Source organism: Neolamprologus brichardi, chromosome 6 (assembly GCF_056152115.1).
Source record: "Neolamprologus brichardi isolate AB-2024 chromosome 6, ASM5615211v1, whole genome shotgun sequence".
Lineage (NCBI taxonomy): Eukaryota > Metazoa > Chordata > Actinopteri > Cichliformes > Cichlidae > Neolamprologus > Neolamprologus brichardi.
In genome coordinates, this window is record NC_142109.1 from 20648632 (window position 1) to 20671590 (window position 22959).

The 22959-nt window shown below is 38.7% G+C and overlaps 1 protein-coding gene across 5 annotated transcripts in view; it reads right to left on the reverse strand.

The window, feature by feature from the left end:
• Positions 1 to 19550, reverse strand: part of atf7ip (activating transcription factor 7 interacting protein) — a 30915-nt gene extending 11365 nt beyond the window's left edge. For 4 of the 5 annotated variants that reach the window (XM_006787362.3, XM_035906236.2, XM_006787361.3 and 1 more), the window contains exon 1: positions 18960 to 19550. The gene's annotated coding sequence lies outside the window, so the exon portion shown is untranslated. Of the gene's footprint in view, positions 1 to 18949 lie in introns of all 5 variants that reach the window. The other variant, XM_035906235.2, reaches the window with a different exon arrangement.
• Between the last annotated feature and the right edge of the window lie 3409 nt (positions 19551 to 22959).

Genomic DNA, 22959 nt, shown 5'->3' on the forward strand with positions numbered 1-22959 from the left:
TACATGAGCATGCATATTTCCTGCTGTTTTCCTTCCTATTGTTCTAAAAATAAGTAAGGCAGCATTTCAATACAATCGCCTAAAAAAAGATCTGACCTGAAAAACAAGAAGAAACAGAAAAAAAACCTCCTAAAAAATAAAATAAAAATCAGCGTTCACAAATATGTGGAGCAGTGAAAACTGCAAGCACAATTATTGGTTTGCTTCACATTCCAGTGTTACTGCACACTGCGCAGAGTCGACTATCCCCCTCCCCCATCCCACGGCCTCATTTACTGCTCCTGGATTTAGTGCAGGAACTCAAAATGGCCGCTGGATCTGTTGTTTAATGTCAGCCCGAGCTCTCAGTAGCTAGCTGAGAAGGATTCTCATTCAGGTGTATCAGGTTGCAGCACAACTCTGCTTAGCAAGAGTTTTCTATTCAGCCTGACAATTCAGCAAGCTGTCACATTGTGAACAAATTGTAGAACATTTAAAGAAAGTGCTAATTAAGCCAAACATAATCTCAGTTATTTGCTGATAATATTATTAAAGTGATCTTTACATCCAACCTTTTTATTGCTATAAAACAAGCAGAAAAAGTATCGAGTCAATTTTGTCAGATTTTATTATTAATCATTATTATGGTCTTCAAAAAAAAAAAAAGCGCAGTTCTGTGTGTAAACGCTCAGTGTATAGATTTTTAATAGTTGCTTGCAGCTACGAGAACTAGTCATCTTGCCCCCGCAAAGTGCAGAAAGCAGTAATAACATGTATGAGTAGCATCAGGGTGTGGCATTTAATCTTCACTCCAAGTTAGGCCGAAAAAGGTAAACACTATTTTTAAAAAAATTATTTATCCTAAATCAGCAGAAACAGCATAACGTTAAACTTCACACAACAGAAACCCATAGGAAAGCCAACACATGAAGGTTTATAGAATGGAATTCAAATCACTAAATGACGTTTCATACAAGTTGTGAATGTTTCCCAAGAGAGAATCCACTGACTACTGAAACAGCAGACACCCACTGTTTCTGTGTCCTTAAAAACACAACTATGTGATTAAACCGAGTTCAACGATCTTACTATGCACAGATGCACTTTTTATTTAACACTTGCGTTTTATTTTTGCAATGTTTTCTAAGCCAGGCTCTGACTAACAGCTTACTAAATTTGAACAGCAACTGCTTCATTTGTTTGAAGCTACAGAGACTGCATCAAAGGAAAGAGACATGGAGAGATATTCAGACTTCATGCTTGGACTTTAACAAATCTTTACTCCAAGTTACAAGATAGCTGCTCATTCCTTTAGAAGTATTCCTTGAAACTCCCTGTGTCAGCCCCAGATAAGCGGTCATTAAACCGCCAATTACAAACTCTGTCAATCTCGACTACAAGCATAACTACTTCCAAATAAAGCAGAAGCAAGGTCACTTGCTTTGAGAGACTGGAGAGGAGTTTCTGTTGCAGCAAGAAAACCTCTAACCTTCTTCAGTCTTTTAGCACCCAAGCAAATAATCAAGACTTGACATTGATACTTTGTGGTTACATGCAACATCAAAACCTTCTCTTTCAGAACATGGAAGAACATCGCTGGTACAGATGGAAGACACAGTCATACTTAATGACATCTTGATCATCAGTTTTCAAGACAACATAAGACAACCTGGCTTAACATCTTGGCCTTTCCACCAATACACGCTGTCGAGCATGTTTGTGACGAAGCGCCAAATTATTCATCGTCACATCTCTCGCTGACCTACAGATTTCAGTTAATGTTAAATCCCTTGTTACTTTGTTTGTTTGTCCACTGTGCACCATTAAACACTAGAAACAGTGTGTGAGTGTACCACGGGTCAGCATGAACAAATAAACCAGTGAGTTCAAAGAAAACACACGTGTTCATCAGCAACTCGAGCCAAGAAAGCCCGCTTTGGACTAAGACAACACAGTTGGGCAGCTGTGTTATGACAGTATATTGTTATTTGAGACTTACAACTTACATTTTGAGGGGATGATGACAGACTGTCAAAATGCTACCTTTTTGAGTGAAGTAAAAAATCTTTCTTCCTATTAAAATAAAACATAGTTAAAAGATCTTCTAGATCTTCAAGTTAAAAAATCTTCTCATTAGGAGAAGCTAACTTGAGATCTCTTAAAAAGATGTCAACTTAAATCACAGAGAGACTCTAACTGTTGAAATACTTTAAAAACAAATTTAAAAACCCACAATTTAAAAGCAGGTTATGTAGGATTGGGGCCTACTGACTGTGAAACAGGCACTGGCTAAGAGGCCAACAGCAGACTACAAAAGAGAGGAGGGGCTCAGTTAGGACCAGTCCATCAAGCACATTGCAGTCATATAAAGTCTTTATAAAGTCTGTACTAGCTATTAATTAAACGATTTTCAAATGAAAAGCCTGTTGAGCACTCCTGACACAGCAACGTGTCTTGTTGCATAACATGAGCCGCTAAATTTTTTCCTCCCTTCCTGCTGTCACAGTAGCAAGATTTATTTACAGCTTGCCATAAATACATGCAAGTTTAATCCTTTTATCATTTTTAAATGTAGCGTAGTGATTGTCAATGACAACACTAGCTAGCAGCGCACAGACAGAGGGAAAGTACCCTGCACAGACTGTTGCATGGCAACACCCATCCCCCAACTCTAGCACAAACTAGTCCACTGTATGGAAATCTACAGCCAGCATGGGACAAACCATTTTAACAAAGGGCAGGGGGGGGGGATCTGTCCTTTTATTAAAAACATCACAGGCAGAGGACATTTATGATGAAAAGGTTAAGGGCATTATGTTTATTTGAAAGCACAGTACTTTATGCTGTTCTGTGCTTGCAGTGTTAAAAATATTAAACTGTGTTTCAATCCACTGTTTTTAATGCAATTAAAAATATTAAGCCCTTTCAGGGAAAATTTTACTGCTCCCTCTGGGCTCTCTGCTAAATCTTTGATAGAATTAATCTGAACTGGATACATATATGATTGGCCATGGTTTACTCCAATAACCTGAGGACTTGCTGTTCTTGAGCTGAGCACCGTGTTAGCCACAGTTTTCAACGCTCTGTAATGACTCCTGAGGACCGGAGTCAGACTGTAACATAATCTCACAGGACTCCTCTTGGCCATGCTAAATGCCACACTTTCACACAAAATGTTGAATTTATTAGAAACCAGGGAGGGAGGAACAATAGCTGTTTTAAATTCTTTCCATCACATAAGTATTAACAGGCGGTGCACTAGTACCTTAGGGATAGGTCTCACAGAAAGCAGTAATTTTGTAATGTTTTCCTCAAGACAAAACATGTAAAAAATAAAAAATAAACCTCCAAAAAACCTTAAATAAACATGAATTCATATTGTTCAGATATAAACAATTTAAGCCATGTATAATGTAGACAGTGCGCACACGCTAATCAGGATCACATTTCCTTTCTGTTCAGTGATAAGATGATCATACATTTGCAGGATGTGTTAAGACCTGATGAAAGGTAGAGGCACCAAAAGGTTTACTGATTTTTTTTAATTTGTTGAAATATTTCAAAACCTAGAGCCCTGCACCATCTCCACAGACATCCTTTGGCTTAGTATTCACTGTATTCACACTTTCAAAACAGAACTGGAAAAAAAACCCTAAACCTAGACTGTTAAGGCTGAAACTGAAAATCAAACTGACTGGACCAAACAAACCCAAACAGCTCAATGCGCCAAATCTCTAAAAAAAAAAAAAATTAACAAAAGCCTCAATACTAAACAATGATGGAAGTGATTTTTTGTATGTGTTCACCTTTATCAGGATGACTCTAGAAAATATGGCATCCACTGAAGGTCAGATAAATTACTGAGCAGAGAACGATCAAAGGTAAAGGGGAGGAGTCTATGTTTTTCCTCTAAAGCTACTACGCAGTCTGTGCTAAAGACAAACCAAACAGTAAAAAAGAAAAAGAAAAAAAAAGAAGTGACATTACATTATATATACAACCAAATGAAAAGCAAAAACACAGAAAACAAATAAAGTCACTAACACAACAAAAAGCAGCACAATGTGCACTTTAGTCTCAGCTTAGCTAGCAGTGCACAACCAGCGCTAAATTGCACACTTTCGACACTCAACCTAGAACAAGCTGCAGCCACCCTCCCCCTCTCTCCATCTGTCTCTTTCACACAGACAGACACACACACACACACAGAGAGAAAGGCGCTCTCTCTGGAACAGCCTCTCCCTCTCGCTGATGGGCTGAACCATTCTGCTGTAGGGCGGAAGTGGGGGTGGGGCGTTCAAACAAAGAAAATTTTACTTTATTTCTTTTTGAAGTAATACTGCACTTTCAGAATTACCAAGGAACAACCAGAAGTTTTTTTTGGTTTTATCTAAAATACTAGCGCTAGAATGTTCTAGACCCGCTGAAACGTCTTTAATGTCTTCCTAAAACATATCAAACAAGCCAGTTAAGCAATTTTGTTCCAAACTGTGTATACAGTCTATTGTTTTTATTGAATGTTAAAAGATTATCTCAACAAAAAAGGAAAGAAAGTGTGTGTATATATCTTTTATTGGGAATAAATGGTGCTTTCTTAGCCCCAAAGTATCATGCTAGCTGCATCCAGTAAAAAAAAAAAAAAAAAAAAAAAGAGAGCAGAGTCTGACACAATAAGCAGCCTCTACCCGCCCGGCCTCTCCCTCAGCAGGGAGGGCTGCTGTTAAATGAGACTAAACCATTCCTATGCGGGGGTGATTCCTCTACTCAAGAGGAACAAAGAACACACACCTAAAAATATAAAATCAAAAGCCTACATGGTTCATCTTTTTTAATCACTTCTTCTAATTAGGTTTGCTTTGAATGATTCATCAAATTAAAATTAAAAAGAACTATTTATGGTAATTTCCTGATTTGACACAAAAACGACAAAATAAGGTGAAGTAGGATAGAAATACAATTTTATTTAAATTGTCATTCATATTCAACCTGCACCTGTCTTCATCAACAGCCCTCTTGCCAGAGTCAATAAAAGCTTGCAGTGCACTCTTTGCCTAACCCTCCTTTCTTCCATGACAGAAACACAAAATGGCCACCAGCGCTGCTGCGAGGAGCATGCAGAGTACAAGCTGGATCAGATCACATAACAAGCCCCACCCACAAAAAAAAGAAGGGGGGAGGGGGGAAAAGCAATGCGTATCTGCAGAAATCTTGATATACATACGTAGATCTTGAGGAAACAGCAAATTTGACGACTGAGTGTTATCTCTGCATGTTAGTGATCTACTGTAAATCCTGGTTTAGCTTATTTTTGTAACAAGAGACCAGAAGTCTTGTGCTCACTTGCTCACTACCACCCTAAGCTATGATTGAAGAATTAAGAAAATCTCGACAACCTCAAATATTGCTAAATATTTTATAAGTCTGAAGAACTGGGTAATAAAATAACGCCCTTTCTCTTTCAGACTGGCGTATGTCCTTCAACCAGTAAACCTGACACTTCGCTGTCTAAGCCTGTCAGACACTCAAGATGTTGTTGGTTTTATTTTCTGATTAACTATACACTGAAAAAGCAATTAACTGCTATCTGATATTAGACATTTTTATGAAGGCTAAATACTATGGGGGAAAAAAAGATGTCAGCCAGTGAGGTCAGAGCCTGCATTCCTACATTACTGCGCAGAATGCGCAGTCTTCCCTTCCCCCACCCTCTCCTTCTGCATCTGGATTCAATGAAACCTAAAATGGCCACGCTGATCTGCTGTGCGCAGGCACACTGAGCTCTTACTGCCTGCTACATCGGCAACAAGATCTCATGTTTAGTAGGAACCACAACAACAACAAAAAAAATCATATGTGGTAAAGTCTGACCAAAACATTTAATGTTAGCTGAAGTGATTTTATATCCTTAAACACGGGAAAAAATTTCAAAATTCCCCTAAACAGGTAGCAGCCTTGGGTCAATGGCTGTCACACAATCTAAAATATTCGTACACAAATTCAATCAAAGTTTTCCTAATATTATAATACTAGGACTCTGAAGCTCCAGTTTCCAACCACAGTGGATGGAAAAGTCAGGTGAACTGGAAAATCTGAATCACCCAGAGGTTTGAGAAAAAGTGCGCGGATGTTTGCTCTGAGATAGTGTGTGCATGCCAGGAGAGGCTCCAGTCTGCCAAGACCTTGAACAGGGTGAGATGTATAGAAAACATTTAGATGGATACATTCAAACGTGGACACTTTAGAAGGGAAGTGCATGTCCAATACCAAAACTGTTAAAAGGAAAAAATGTGTTCAAGTACACATGATGGTACTGACGGTACTTTCCAGAGAAACAGGTGCAATTACAAGACTTTATCCTTGAACACATTCTTGATATGCTGTCAAATTCATAATTTATCTATAAGTGGATACAGTCACTCAGCGACAGCAATAAAACTGAACACAACCCATCAGGTATAGTCTGCCACCTGCCACAGTCAGTTTTTATGCTTTCCTTATGGATTCACACAATTTAGTTTTCACTGTTGTTCAGCAGGCATGTGGACAGATCAACTTGGGGACCAAGCTATTGCCACTGTATTTGATCATTCCTCTCTCCAGTGGGATTCCTTTATCTACATATATCCAGCTATTTGCCATCAAGACAGTGTGTGACGTTCCTTTAAATGTTCCCTTAGCGGAAAAGCCCAAAGCGCATACTAATAAAAGCAACACGTAAAAAAATAAGGAAATTACAGTAGAAAATATAAATAAAGTAGCCTCGTAGTAGTATTGTTGTAGTAGTATTGTAGAAACCAATTTCTGAAAAGTAGTCAAAAGAAAGGAAATTTCTTTTGACATGATTTTAACTGTTGCGTTTAAAAGCACTGACTTTTAGCCTACCATTTCTCAAACATAGTACGCGTGATTGTGCCCCCCCTTCTTGTGACAAATTAGACTCCAGCGAGAGCAGGGTAGAAGGAAAAAAGGGAAGAAAACTAGGGAAAGGGTGGGGGTGGGAGAACCAGGAGATCCATGTGAATCAGGCAAGCTGAGCGGGGTTTGTGTAATGACTACAGAAAAATGCTATGGATGATTACAAATACAAAGTGAAGTACACCATCCAGCAAAATAAAGTCGACCTTGAGTTAATTTTAAGGCATCAAATAAACAAAAAACAAACAAAAACAATAACCCCACACTTTTGGTTAACTGCAGAACCAAAACATCTGCATGTAGTTGCTCCATTTTATTTTTTCAAGAGACTGAAGGCTGTGTGGAATAACTTGAGTTTAGGTCACACTGTATGAAATAGCTACAGCTAGCACACAAAGTCAGATCCACAGCCTGACAACAGAGCACCGAACCCCTCCCCCACACCTGCAGTCTGCTCTCTGGAGGTTTACAGCCAGGCATGGACTAAACCATTTCAGGAGTAGGGGGGTTCTCATAAAAAGGGAGGGAACTATAAAGATAAATTACAATTTCAAAGCTACCTAAATGATTCAGACTCTATAGTTACATATTCAGATCTAAATAAGCCTATGCTGAACAGGAAAAGATTTGTTGTGTGTTCTAGTTCTCTTGTGGAGGCAGATATTTTACCCTTGGCTTTGAAAGACCTGTTCATTCTCCTTAAGCTTTTTGATCAAATTTTACTTCTGTCTGTGCTGCAATAACTCGTCCTTGTTTATGTCTAAAGGTTCTCAGAAGTTTGCTGCGTGGTAATAAGGTCCAGAATTAAGAACTCATAAATCCAGTATTAACAGCTTCCTCCCCTCTGTCTAAAAACAGACATTCAAGCATAAACAGGCCATGGAACTCACACAGTTTTCTGTGAAAAACTTTGCAGGACACAGCTAAAATTTCCTGACTCAATGATTTAGATAAGTTAACAAGCTAGCAACTTTGACACTTTCCCATCCCCCACTCTATTCCTTTGATGGGCTGCAGTGAATGCTAGAGCACAAAATGGCTGACTGCCTGAGAATGCCTTTTGTAATGAATATAGCTAGCCCTTCCCCACATAAGCCTGTTTAATACCACTCTATTTTAAAAAGAACTATATTTGTTTCTCCCCTCCCTGCTGGTTTATATAAACAGAAGACTCTTTTTAAGTATAAAAGGAGAAGACATATTCTAATTAACATTCATTGGACCCACAGCAGTAAATGGTTATTTCAATTGCATTTGTTGACACGTTAACATAAATTAGCCAGCTTCATAATTTGACAGTATTTATAGCGAATGTATTTGTTAGCAATGTCTCAAAGTATTCCTATTTGGCTAGGCTACAATAAAATAATAGTATTTGTAAAGTACTAGTACTTTTTCCCATATATTTCTCTCTTTTACTTCTGAAAAATATATTTGTGAAATATTGGTACTTTGTGGGTGGCATGAAGCAACCCACAAGCACACCGAGTATTACAATGGTAACTGTAAGGTAAGAGAGCTAATCCTGCTTTTGCTACTAACTTTCAAGAGAATGCATTTTCTCGTGTTTAAATTGATGGATTAATCTAAATCTAAAGCTTGACTGATAAGAAATTAATAACTGGGAACAACCCTACCTTGCTCCAGATTCTTGCTGGAAGACTTGATGACACTTGGCATTCACTGATACCGATTCAGTGGATTGAATGAAATGATGTATGGACGGTGGCACAATCCTAAGCCTATTTAGTAAATGTAGTAAAGGCTAGCTCACCTTTATGAACGTGGCTAAAGTCCAAGTGCTCCAAATTAAAGGCAGAGACATTTTCCCTTTCACTAGTTCTACTTCTTATTTAGAACCAAACCTAGCTGGGTCAAGCATACCCATTTCACATTCACATATCAAATATCACATATAATTAAATGTTCAAACTATAATGGCAAGACTTCTTCCTAGGGCTGCACGATTAACCGTTAGAAAATCGCAATCTCGATTCATACTTATGTGCGATCTCATTTTCAAATGACAACGATTTAAAAAAAAAAAAGAAAAAAAAAGACGGCGACGATTGTACCGCATTTTGATCCGGGACGTAATCTGCATGAAAACAAGCGCTCACTCTTCCTGCTCAACAAATGACAAGGGCGGAGCCTTATACCACGTGATGCAGAAGCTGTGCCTTGTGCTGCTAAAATTAGCAGGGAAAAAACAACGGAGAACACGTCAGGGATGACAAGAAAGTAATAGGAGAAAATCCGTCCCGGTCAACCACCCAAACATCAATAACGGGAACCTTATACAGCGCTTCCCTATACCCGTCGAACTCCCGCAGGCACAAAGAAATTACAGAGGCTATTACTTATCACCTGACCAAAGATATGGCTCCCATCAACACTGTGCAAAATGAGGGATTTAGGAAAATGATCAACACCCTAGACAAACGCTACACAGTGCCGTCCCGCAACTATTTTTCTATTGTTGCACTACCTGCTCTATACACGCAGTGTCGAGCAACGGTGGAGACGGAATTTCAAGCAGTACAACATTTTGCGGCAACCACAAAACGTGAGACATTTGTTGTTTTTATGTTTATTTATTGTTTTTATGTTCAGTCTCAACTGTTATGAAGTTGATGTGCAGTTAATAAGTGCAATAAATATTTATATTGGAAGAGAAAATCGTGAGACAATCGTGATCTCAATTCTAAGCCAAAAAAATCGTGATTCTCATTTTATGCAAAATCGTGCAGCCCTACCTCTTCCCAGTTGAAAAAGCACCAAACCCCTACGCTCCCTCCTGTGATGGGCCCACGTATAGCTTTTAAGTTACCCTGCAAGGCTGAACAGGTGGCTGGCCTGTCCCTTAAGTCATGATTATACTCTGTTGCAGAAGCGAACATCGACAGCTGGAGACCTGACAGTCAAGAAGTTATTCTTGTTATACTTCTTGGACATCAGCTAGAATTCTGCTGCCTGAGGAGCATACGTAGTTGGTGCATTTTAATGTAAATTCTCCATGGACGTGAAACAGGAAAGCTCACAAACCCTCATGCTAAACATGTGACTTCAAAATTTATGTAATTGGGATCCGAGCAGACACACTGACAAGGAGAGTATAATTCCTGCTTTAGAGACAAGATGAGGAGCTCAGTCATTCAGGAGAGGTTTAGGTTAGGGACAGTACTCCTCCATACAAAAGGGGCCCATTGAGATGGCTTGGATGGTTATTCTGACACATCCTAGATGAGGTTTTTCAGGTGTTCCGAGAAGTCCCTGAGATAGACCAAGGACACACCATTAGGTGGCTTGGGAACAGAATCAGCTGAAGGAAGTGGCAAAGAGCAGTGGGGTCTGGGTGATTCTGCCCACACAAGTGCCAGTTACGTTGTAAGTTACGACATAACCAGAAACTCCTTTTAATGCTACACTGTAACCTTGCACACAACCTGACATGCACCTCCTGAGAAATATAACAAACTAGGTTGACAGAGCCCGCAACAACTTCAGTGGAATGGAAGGCTATGGTGATCTTTCACAGCACCTTGGCCAAGAGCCTTCCATCACAGTTACCAATACTGCAGTAGAATCACGTTTGACAGCAAATTTGTTGTGACTGGAGAAAACAGATTAATGCTCTTAGCAATCGTTGCAGCAGTGGCCTGGTTACTCTGACAAAGGAAACACGGTCGCTAATTTTCTAGTGCTGCAGAATTACGCTGGTTTGTACACCTGTCATCTATTGACTTTCAGGGATGTTTTAAAGTATAACAGGAATCAAGCCTGAAGTCCACTGCAAAGTCCATGTGTTGTTGGTGCATCGTAATGTAATTTGTCCATGGACAATTGCACAACATGGAGAGTTATGCGGACATATGTACCGACCTTTATGTTCACTCACTGAAGATGAAATTATCAGGCATCAACAGATGGAAAAGGAAAAGGTTATCCAGGCTTTAATCATGATTATACTCTGATGCGGAGCTGAAGACCGGACGGCTAAGTAGCCATTCCTGTTATATATGCGGATGAGTCCCTATGGTCACAAAATCAAGAAGGCACATGGGCGTCTGAATGGACCCTCGAGCTAACTGCCTTATGACAAAATTTCCTTCAGTAGATATATAGTAGTGGTTAAGGATGTGCATGACTAGTCGACTAATCATTGCTGTTTTCACTACTCTCTATCAGAGTTACTAGTCGTTTGAATAAATTGTTAAAATTTTAATAGATTCCCAATCCCATGAAATGATTGTGCCCTAAATGTAATGCAGTCACCTGCCAAAAGATGGTGCATCGTTGTTTAGAAACACCTTACATTTGTTAATTTAGGCCTGATCTTTTTGTTAACAAAATTAGAATGAGATCACAGATACAGGCCATGGAAATTAGCTTTCTCCGAAGCATGGATAAGCTTTCCCTTCGTGATCAGGTGATGAGTTTGTCATCTGAGAGGGGTTCAGAGTAGAGCCCCTACACCTCCACATTGAGACATCTGTCGTCTCCTGGGTAAGGTATTCTGGCCAGGCACCTGCCGGGAGAAGGCACAGGCATAGACCCAAGATATGCTGGAGAGATTACGTCTATTGGATGGCCTGGAAGAGGCTCGATGTTTCCCTGAATAAGCTGGAGGAGGTAGTCAGAGGGAGGAGACACAAATCTCTCTGAAGGGTATCCAGTAAAAATATGCAAAATAAAACATCGGAAGTTACTTAATGTGCCAACTGTTTGTGAAAAGAATAGCTGAACACAGATGACAGGTTTTACAGTTTTATTACTGGCTAGAGTGCACAATTCGCCCAGTGTGGCCAATGAAAAATATTTTCTACCTGGCTAGTTGTAACTTGCTTCAAGCTTTTTAACCAGTTTGCTTAAAGCATTCCTTGACCACCATGTAACAGTATTGGTAATATTCATCAACCATTTGCTCCTTCTGTCATAGGGAGTGCAGCTATGCACAGTCGAGTCATTTTTTTTTTTTTTTTTAAACATTTCGGTGGCACATCCCCTGCTTCATAATCTGGCTGTACTTGACAGTGTGTTCTTCTTTAAGTGGTGAAACAAGTTTCTTGTTTCCATTTTCTGTGGAATCAACATTCTTTACATATTTCACACTACTACTACTACTTTATTGGAGGTTGCTGAAGTAGCTCCCTTTTTAAGTATTAAATCATCACCTAATACTGACAGGCAGCTCTTGCTATCAGACATGCCTGGGATTATCTCTTTGTTGCATGGCCTAGACAACGTATAACCATAGCTTTGCTACAGCAATGATATTGAGATATGACACTTATCATGTAATATTTATTCTGGTATTGCAGACAATATGACATTACACAACCCTACAGACCACAAAACCCTGACTAGATGACTAGATGTTTATCTATTCTGTTAAGAAACCGAATGGAAAGCCAACTAGTCATTACGGCTGCAATTGTGTGGAAAAAAACCCAAACTAGGAGACAGTGTAGCTGCTCCTGTTTAATGGTTTACTATCGCATTTCACTTATTAGCTAACAAAACTAAAATGGTGTTCGCTTAGCAAGCATTGTCATAACATTATAACATTAAGTATCAACGCAACACACTAACGTAAATCTTTAAAACTGACCCATTCAGATTTGACATCATAGATCAAATCTGGGGATTTAAATATTTATGAACTGCAGTTTATGAATATTTAAACTACTGCTGTCGCTTTGCACTAGGGCTGCCATGATTAGTCACAATTACGTCGACTATCAAAATCGTCGACAACTAATTTAGTAGTCGATGCGTCGTTTGAAGCTTTGTAAGATCCCAAAAGACGCAGGAATAAGTAGTAGGATTTAAGAGTGTAATAACGGACTGAAACAGAAGATGGCAGCACTGCATGTACAAGAATGCTAGCTGCCTTTAAATCCCGAAGAAGAAGAAGCAGTGTCCGGTATTGTAGCTGTGTCCAAATTCAGGAACCGCATCCTCCTGTGCCCGCATTAGTAGGCCAATTACGTTACAGCGTCACGACGAAGGTTTGTCCAAATTCGAAGACTCCGACAAATGCCGCCGACAAATGCGTCCTTTATTTCCCCAGATTTGAAGGATGGGTAGGGTGTATACTTCATAGCCCAACCCTATCCCAGAATTCATAGTGCAGGCCAGCTCAGTTTCCAACAATGGCGGCAGCTAATTGGTTTTAATATTACTCTTATTGTTTCTGGGTCACAAAATAAACTTTTAACATATTTTCAGGCGAGAATGTAACTGTGTAAACTTCAAACATCTGCTCAGTGTATCAAGACACCACATATTTTCAGTGCTCCGACGTTTTCGGAGACGTCTGTTACCCACCAGCTCGATAGCTAGCCCGGGTTCAAGGCTCACTAGAGCCTGTGAGAACACCGGACTCCCAGCAAATCGTTTTCAAACCCACCGCCATCTTTCGCTACTCAGGTTAAACATGATATATAAGTCACATAGATAACTTAAAATGTTATTGTTTGGCTTTTTTCAGTATTTTATTTGTTCCTAAGTAAATCGGTTTGGCTGAGATTAAAGTTCTAGTTTTTACACAGCTGAATAAACATCAAGCAGAAAACTGATTATCAGAAGTGTGAGATGCTCGAGAATATACTCTGGTGTCCTGTTATGTTTTAGATAGCAAGGAGCAGACGGCTGAGATTATTAAGCTCCACCGAAACAATCTGCAAATTTCATTAAAATTTAATAAACTATCATCTTGTCTTTACTTTTAGTTAGCACATACCTTAAACACTTAAAGCTGTAAGCTAATGATAGTTATATAAGAGCAGATACATGCTGATCCAATAAGCTGTACGTTTTACGTCCAATGGATGCACGATCTGATTAGTCGACTAATCGCAAAAATAATCTGTGACTAGTCGACTATCAAAATAATCGTTTGTGGCAGCCCCACTTTGCACAGTCTGCATTTAAGTTTGTTTTCTGTGAAATGCTTTCGCATTTTTTAAAATCTCAGTTTCCATTTTCTTCCGTCTTCCTGCTTTGCCATTCGCCTACACCTCTTCTTTGTTAATATTGAGTGCAGTCTTGCAGATGGAAAATGTGATACTGCCCCCATACCTTCCTGTAGTGTACTGCAGTTACAAAAACACATTTATGTGGTATATATATATACATATATATATATATGACGCGTCAACAATAAAATGAGGGACTAACCACTTTTTAATAGTTGACGTCATAGATTATGTCAACAAATTGTTGCAGCCCTACTAGCCAACTAGTGTTTCTGATGTCTACCAGCAAGGGGAGTAACATCTATACACCTAGTTAAGTAGTCACTTATATCCCTATGTAGCAGCAACTGAACTTTCTAAATAACTGAAATATAGCTAGGAAGCCTGTACAGGTAACTTGAATACAGGAGAAAGACTATAGTCACCTAGTCTGAAAACTATTCTAAGATTCACTGCTTTAGGTAATGTTAAAAGGTCAATTTTTTCTGTAATTTTACAAATAACTTTCCTGATATTTCAGTCTTTATTTGCCACATCACTGCTCTTCTGTGTAACATCCCCTTAGTACTCATATTGCTACCAGACAGCTACCAGGATTAAATAATTAAAAACAGCCACAAAATATGAAGCTGGAAAATACGCAAGTGTAGCATGTCTTAAGCACAAACATTCTCATAAAAATCTGTGTAAAACCTGACCACTTTTATTATTATTATTATTATTATTATTATTATTATTATTATTATTATTATTATTATGTGTGAAGTACAACATTACATCTGAAACAACCAAGATTTCTAATCAGCAGCATAACAAGACATCAATGACAAATAACCAGCACACAGTATTTTGAACCTAGATCACATTTCTCATCTCTCTCATTTTCAGCCCAAAGCAAAGGAACCGGCTCCAACTGGCTGAAACCGGTTCTCATAGACTTGGCATGCTTTCAAAATCTCACAAACAAGGGCAAATTTTTCCTATTTAAAGTTAAAAATACAGTACTGGAAGCCAGCATCACACCTGACCTAACTTCATTAAGAATAATTTCATAACATAACATGTAAATGTCAGAATCTGTAATTAAATGAGAAAGACACAAACTGATTTTCCTTTTCATTGTGGACAAATCAGTTATGTCACTATATTTCTACATTTGATTTATTTGATCAATCTATTAAGAATTAGCTTAAATTTCAATAAATAACCATGGTGACATGGTTTTAACCATAACTACTATGATATACCAACATGAATACCATTTCATGTTGAAGTGCACCGCTTTGTAAGAATTTAAGATACATAACAAATAATGTCACACAACAGCAGTGGCACGTATTGAGAATTGAGAGTCAATATGCATTTTGTCACTTGACCAGTTATATAATGTGATATATTATTTTTAATTATTTCTCTACAGAAAATCCTGCAAGATACAAGTATGCTCTGTGTGACATGGTACAGTGATGTGGCCTACCTGAATGGCACTTTACGCCCTTGTCTAATATACACATTAAAATTTCAGATGAATCTGAGTTATGTCATCAAATTCTGCTCATATTTATCACTGAGGCCAAAAACTCTTGGCCTATAGTTGTCATGAGCCAACAGCTGCACAGAGCCGATTTACATCTGGTAGCAAACATGTATAAACCAGGACTGCTGTCACACTAACTCCCCCTTTTCGCCACATGGAGCTCCCCAGAAGGTCTCGATTTTAATGATAGAAAACAAAACAAAATAATTTTTTATTTACAATCTTAAAATCTTAATGAAGCTAGCTCTACAAATTGCTGATTTATAAAACCGAATACAGACAATCTTACACAGGATAAGAAGTCAAATAAATTCAGCAAAGTCAAATATAACATCTACAAGAAAGCTTTTGAAAAATGTATGTGGCGCCTTTAAGGGCTGCTTCCTCTTCTGCAGATAAAAAAAAAGAGACTGTAATGAATTACAAGTGCACCACGTGAGCACTGCCGCTGGGTGAAGTGGGGGAGGTGAAACCAAAAACAAGGCCATACCATGTTCTAAAGAGGTAAAAACCAAATATTAAACTCTTAATTTTCTCTGTTTCTATGGACACGGTTATCAATAACATTATAACGAGGAGTTGGAAAATATGAAAGACTCCAAATCTGAAGACAGATAAATTGCCCAAACCACTTGGTGCCTGATCTTTTATGCAGTTCAGAAATCACTCCGCTGGCCTTATATCTATCTGCGCATCATTTCACCAAAACCAAAACAAAGTGAGATTTCTCATTTTTAGTAAATTTGTGTGGTGGGTTGAAGACAAAACCTGCTTAATTCTTGTCTGGTGAGATTGACTTTAGACCACACCCACATCCTAGGACAGTGGAATGGAAAATTACTGGACTGTACCACTTTAAACCAAGAGGGGAGGGGTGCAGCTGCCTCTTACTCACATTAGCCATTATATTTTTCTATTCTATCACATTGAAGGCTCTATCTAGATTGCAGTTTGATAAGATACAGCAATTCCTGCAAGCGTATTTTTTAAATCGCTAACTCTTCAGTAAAGCTGCCAATCCAACGACACAAAACAGAATGACATAGTCCATTTATTACTTTTGCACTTTCTTCATTAGTTTCTATCTCAAGATAAACAGCTACACATTAAGATCTGTCATTTTTTTTGTCCCTTGCCCAAATTACCACCTTTGCAGCACACTGATTATGTCTGCAGCTTCCTAGCACCAACACGGCACAGTCGCTACACTGATGTTGTAGGACTGGCCTTTAATGTCTTGAAGTGAGGTATGAACATACCTAAGACACAAATGTACATTTCTAGTTGTGAAATTTTGGAGAAAATTAATTATATTAACAGATTTTTGATTCCGTGTGGCAGATAACTGGGCAAAGGGAGAGAGTGAGGACAACTCTTTCTTGTCCTTTTTCCAATGTATCCTTGTGAATAACTAACAAGGTAGTTTTTCCCACCTGAAACAGTTTGTTACGAACAAAAACAGTGACAATGTTTAAGTAGCTTTTTGCTGTTTGTTTTAACATTTAATGTCATATTAATCAGAATTTTAAAAATTTGCCAGTGTAGTATTATCAATTCTATGGTATTAGAAGGTAATTAATTTATCACTGGCCACTACCACTGCTAGCTGACATTTTTTGTTTTACGCATTTCTAACATATACGAAGCCAACCTGGAAGTGGCTTCTATCTGACGGCCACCAGAAGGTGGCAGTTGTGGTTGCAAAAAGAACCTCTGGTTCTACAGAGATCTATGGGGAGGAAAAAAAAGTTTGTTTTGACCACTAAACATTTTCGTTCGGAGTTTAGGGCTTAATCAAGGATTCTGGTTTTTTGCAACTGAAAGGGCACCAGTTAAAACACACATCCAAACTGAATACAATCTTAAAGCGAACACAGGTAAAACTACAAACTGTAGCATAGCATATTACTATTACAGTAATTGCAAAAACAAAAAAAGCACAATAAATCGCTACAGCAAAGTTAAATATAACTTTAAACACACACAAAAAAAAATAGGTTGTGCCTTTAAGGGCTGCTTCCTGTTCTGTAGGGAAACAACAGTCTCTGTAATGAATTACAAGTGCACCATGTGAGCACTGCAGAAGTGAAGAGGGGAAGGTGAAACCAGAAACAAGACATGATTCAAAAAATTAAAAGCAAATATGAAACTGTTGACTTTATATTAACTGTCAACAGTTCATTTTTAAAAATATGTAAGATGTTGGAAAATACGATGAAAGACTACAGCACTGAAAACTGAGAAATTGCCCAAGACATATGGTGTCTGATCTTTAGTGCAGTGTAGTGATCATGTACATCTTTCCATCTTTCCACCAAAACCATAAAAGGTGGAGATTTCAGTTTTTAAGTAAACTCACTGGCAGGTAAAAAACAAAACCTGCTCAACTCTTGTCTGATCATTGACTTTAGGCCACACCCACATCCTAGGAGAGTGAAATGGAAAATTACTGGATTGTACCACTTTAAACCCAGAGGGGGAGCGGGCGGGTTCAGCTGCTCAATATGAGGAATGCAGCTTTCTCCTACTCACTTCTAGTCACTTTAGACAGCTAAGTTAAAAAGATTATACTGTAGCAGTGAATTTAGGGATACCATCTAGTAAGAGCTAAAAAAACTTTTGTGAATATTATTTAAAAAAAAAAAAAAGCCAAATTTTCATTTAGCATCCACAGAAGATCAATAACGGACACCACAAAGCTTTTTGTTATTTCAACATGCTGATTATATTCGCTGCTTCCTAGCACCAGCATGGTGCAGTTGCTACATTGACTTTGTAGAACTTTACCTAAAAAGTCATAAAATGAGGTACAAAAACATCAGAGACACAAGTGTGCATTTCCACATTCTGAATTGGGAAGCAAACTTAGTATTTGATTACTGATGAGATGTAAGAACTCTTTCCTCAATCAGCAGATAGTAAAGCGACTGTTATTTATATAACTAAAGATAAAGGTGACTTGTTTCATAACGTTTATCAGAAATCAAGGAATAGACATGTAAATTTTTTTAAAGCTCAAATGTTCTAAAATATATGCTGTATGTAATTAAAAAAAACTACCTGAATAACAAATGTAAGATTTATCAGCATTCAAATCAATTCACAGTTTAATGCTAGCATACACAGATGTTATGACTCCAGACTGGCTATGCGAATGACTTTTCTAACACACACAAAAAAAACAACTAATCGAACATAACCCATTGGAGGAAACGAAAAATTAAAAAATGTCTTTAAATAAAAGCTCCAAATAAAATGTTTTCACTCTGTGATATCGATTAAAAAAAAAAAAAAAAAACAGTATCGATATACCATTATTCATTTAGCGAACACTGACACTGCTAGCTAACAAGGTTTTCATTATGCATGTCTGCTGTAATCCCGGTCTGTAGGGGTCACTGTTGCATTGTATGCAGCCAACTACCATTAACAGATTTTTTTTCCTAATTCATATCAAATGAATCCATAAAGGATGGCATTCACTGCTATTAAATAAAAGTACAAATAAGCTGTTTGGGTAGCATGCTAACTGCAGTACCTCGACTCACCGAATTTCTCTACGCTGTCCGCCGACGTTCCCGCGATTTTAAGCTTCGTTCCGTACGGTCTCCTCCTCACCCGCTGGTGTCCAAACCAACTCTTACGGACCCCCTGTGTGAAGCGCCGATGCTCTCGGGATGCGTTATGAGTGCTGCATCAAGTCCACGTTCTCAAGATGAACCGGGGAAACTAGTGAGCTGTGCCACAACAACAATTGTTGTGTTCGTGGATTTAACCGACTGCTCCGCGCCCCCTCTGACTCGCGATCAGACTCCTCCTCCTTTCGCGCACGCACAAAAAAACTCCAACGGCTGACGTTGCGACCGGGGGAGAGGGGGTTTGGTCGTTAAACGACTAACGGTCGCGCAGTCCAGAGATGCAGTCTGAGTGGTTCACTCGGGTTTTTTTAAAGCATCCTGTTGGTCACCGTGCTGAAGTCGGTAGATAAAAGCAGGCAAGGTATGTATATGAACCGCTGCAGGATGTTTTAGGTCGGTTAGTATGGAGGATATGCAGGACTCAAAGAAAATGTGCTGCAGCTTGTAGTTACCCTGCAGCAGCAGGAGCAGATTTGAGACAGAATCACAGAGCCAATGAGTGGTAGAGAACAGGCAGCTGAACATTGGCATGGAGGGGGAGGGGTGTCCAGACAGAGCCCAGAGACATTACAGTGCTAAGGGGGAGGGATTATAGGGAGGGGGAGGAGCTTTCTGCCAAACAACAGCCTGAAAATTTGTCTGTAACCTAACTACAGACAGTGGTGTGATTGTAGTTTTGTAAACCTACACTCACAGTTACACATGACCTGCTGCATCCGCAAGCATGGTGGTTATGCAGGGTGTTAGGCACATTGAAGTGTTGCACTTTCTACGCGGAAGTGCACACATGAGAAGAGTCCACATGAAGGTCCCAGCGAGTAGTTATGTTATGTTATGCTATTTATTAGAAACAACAGCCTTTTGCAGTCATTTCCTTCTGAGATCACAAAGCATTAATTCAGGTCAGCCATTTTGTGCACTCACTTGTACTTGAGGAACTTGCTGTTCCCCAAGAGGCCAGCAGGGGGTGAGTTATAGTGGTCTTATATTCTCATGTTTGTTGGTATTCCAGAAAAGGAATAGCTTAAACCTTTGCACCTCGTGTTGTCTGAGTCCCTTTGCAGAAGAATCCATGTGATCGGGAGCAGGGGAGCTGGTATCTGTGCTCTCCAAGAGCCTGCGTGTCTCTCTCTTTCTCACACCCTTTTGCACACCAGACATGTCTGCAGTGCTGGAGAAAGCAGCCTTGAGCTTAGACAAGTCACCCCTTGTGGTCAAATCAGCTAGGCTACACTGTAGCTTAGTCCTCATACATTGATATTGGGGCATAAATTGAACACACAGCAATAAAAAACATTTATATTTCCCTTTGCTTAGGCAGTACAAGCAGCCTGAAAATAGCCTGCATAGCTGAAGCTCTCAGAGTTTGGTGAATCACCGTTTAGAGTCCTCAATAAATCATAACACGCTGCTTTGATGGTAGAAGTATTTTTGCATAGTTACCCGTGCAAGTGAAGGAATAAATCCTTTTAAAATTAGAGTACTTTTCAATTTATTTGTCGGGATTATTTAAAATTCCCAATGCTGGAAATCTCACTATATCGGCAGGTGAGCTTGTATGTTTCGGCAGAGTTATAAAGCTGTCTGTACACATGCCTCTTTATTTAAAAAAAATAAATCTCAATAATCGCATTTGTTTCACTCTGTCTTTACACACTCATTTGTAGCCACAAAAACCCACAGCAGGCTTGACTTCCTGCAGTAATAAAAAAAACTACATTTGTATGCATTAGTTTGAAGTACGCACACTTTTACATAATACTTGTTGATAATTGTGAGTTCTTGAGTGGTGTTTTTTGTGTATACATGTATTTATAACAGGGTCCATTCTTCTCCAGCCTTAAAGCAGAATTTTTCCATGTTCCCATTTCCTCCAAATATACCTTTGGTAAGATTTGCAAGGTTGCAGTCTCAGCTGCCACCAGTCTCTCACCTTAATCGAGCTTTTAGAAAGGCGTTGGCTTAACCAGAGGTCGTCTGTGCATAGGTAAGGTCTCCCTTTACCGATGCTGAGCCGGGTCCCTTGTCATCATATGGAGTTTTCAATTGGCCTTTCTGCCCAGCAGTTCTACAGTGTTCCTGTTAATTATTGTTATTAATGATATTATAATAGTCTTTTAAGCATCAGTTAGCTTAACTCAAGATTTCCTAAGTAGGAGAGCAAAGTTGGAGTGGTCAGAAAATTTGTCGGTACAAGTCCATTCACCCACTTTCTTCAGGGACGCCAGGGAGTGTTGGAGCCTATCCCAGCTATCATAGGGTGACAGGCGGGACACATACATGAACTGTATGAGACCTAATGAGTTAATTAATTTCCTTGAATGTTTGGGATGGGAGTTTTACATATATATATATATATATAATGAAATGACACATCTAATTTCCCCGAAGGGCTTTATTCATTTCTTTTTACTTTGAAATTTAATAAACGTTTAATTTGCCTTGAGGTGTCCAAACGTCTGCATGTATTGTAGTGCTTGTTTATAGCAGAAGGAGATTTTGGGTAGGCATGAGTAACAGACACTTGTTTTCAGTGTATAATTTTATTGACTTTGTGAAGCTAACCTCAAACTAACAAGCTAAATATATAAACCTCCACAAAAGCTATGTAGTCTGTTTCAAATAGAAATAATTCTGGAAGGACAAACAATTCTGGATGATCATTTTTAATATCATTATATTAAAAATATTAGTTTAATACCAAAGCCTACATTAAATTTAGCTTTAACCACCATCCGCACACACTGTTTTTAACCTCAGCTGAACACGATAAGTCAGCCACAGAGGCAATGATAAAGAAACTGTAGCTCACGGTATACCACAATCATGATCTGCCAGCCAATTTGTCTACATGGTGTGTCAGGTCCTTTAGAGTCTCAGCGTAAACAAGAGAACGCCAGAAAATCATATTAAAAATTAACTAAAGTTCTTTATCAGCACAACAAAGGGACTTTAGACAGTCTTTAATTTGCCGTCTTCCCAAGACAAAGTCCACGTAAGGTCAGTTTACGCTAATGTGTGTTGGTAATAGTCTGGTTGTCATGTGCTTCCTGCATTCAGTCAGCTTCCTTCCCTAACCATGCGGTATTTACAGTAGTGCAAGCATGTGGGAAGAGGACTGTTTCCACCCATGTGCCTCATGTCAGAGAAGTGTAAATAGCATCCCAAACTGATTATTCCATATGGATTTGTGAAAACAGCTTATGTAAAACACTGAATCTGTTACTGAAATGGACCTTTATAAGAGTAGAGAATATACCTCTACATTTGTGCAAAAATAAAATACAATAACACAAAGTTTTCAAACCACACCCAGCATTGACCCGCCTTCTCTTGATCTCATAGGTAAAGTTTTTAAGTTATTTCTAGGTTGCAGTACTGTTGTGTTGACAAAATCTGGTCACCGGCGCTGAGGCAGACGTAAAACCACTGTTGGGATTGTAAATCAAAAAGTAAATACTCCCATTAGTAACTAATTGTTTACACCCACTTAATATTTTAATCACGTTTTCACACAGAATTTCAACACGTTGAACAGTGTTAGTTCATAAATTAATGTAGCAAAATATTTTGATCACTATATAAAAATAAGGTTTGAAACTGAAGCTAGAGACTAGTATTAGCAAAAATGTCCAGATGTTGTTGGTCTAGTGACATCTAGAGGAAGGGTTTACATTTTATATACATAAAATTGATTTTCATTCTTTCCAGCAGTAGAAGAAGGAAAAAAACATCTCCTTGCCTGTATTGTCGCTTAAATTGTAAAGTTTTCTATCAAGACTTAAGGTAACAATACAGGAAGCTGAGTCATGTGAAAAAGGGCGTCCCTCCTTGGATAACGAGCCTGCTCATTTACAGCCATGGTTCCAGATACTTTGTGTTTAAATGTTTAGCCTGAAGATGAAACAAG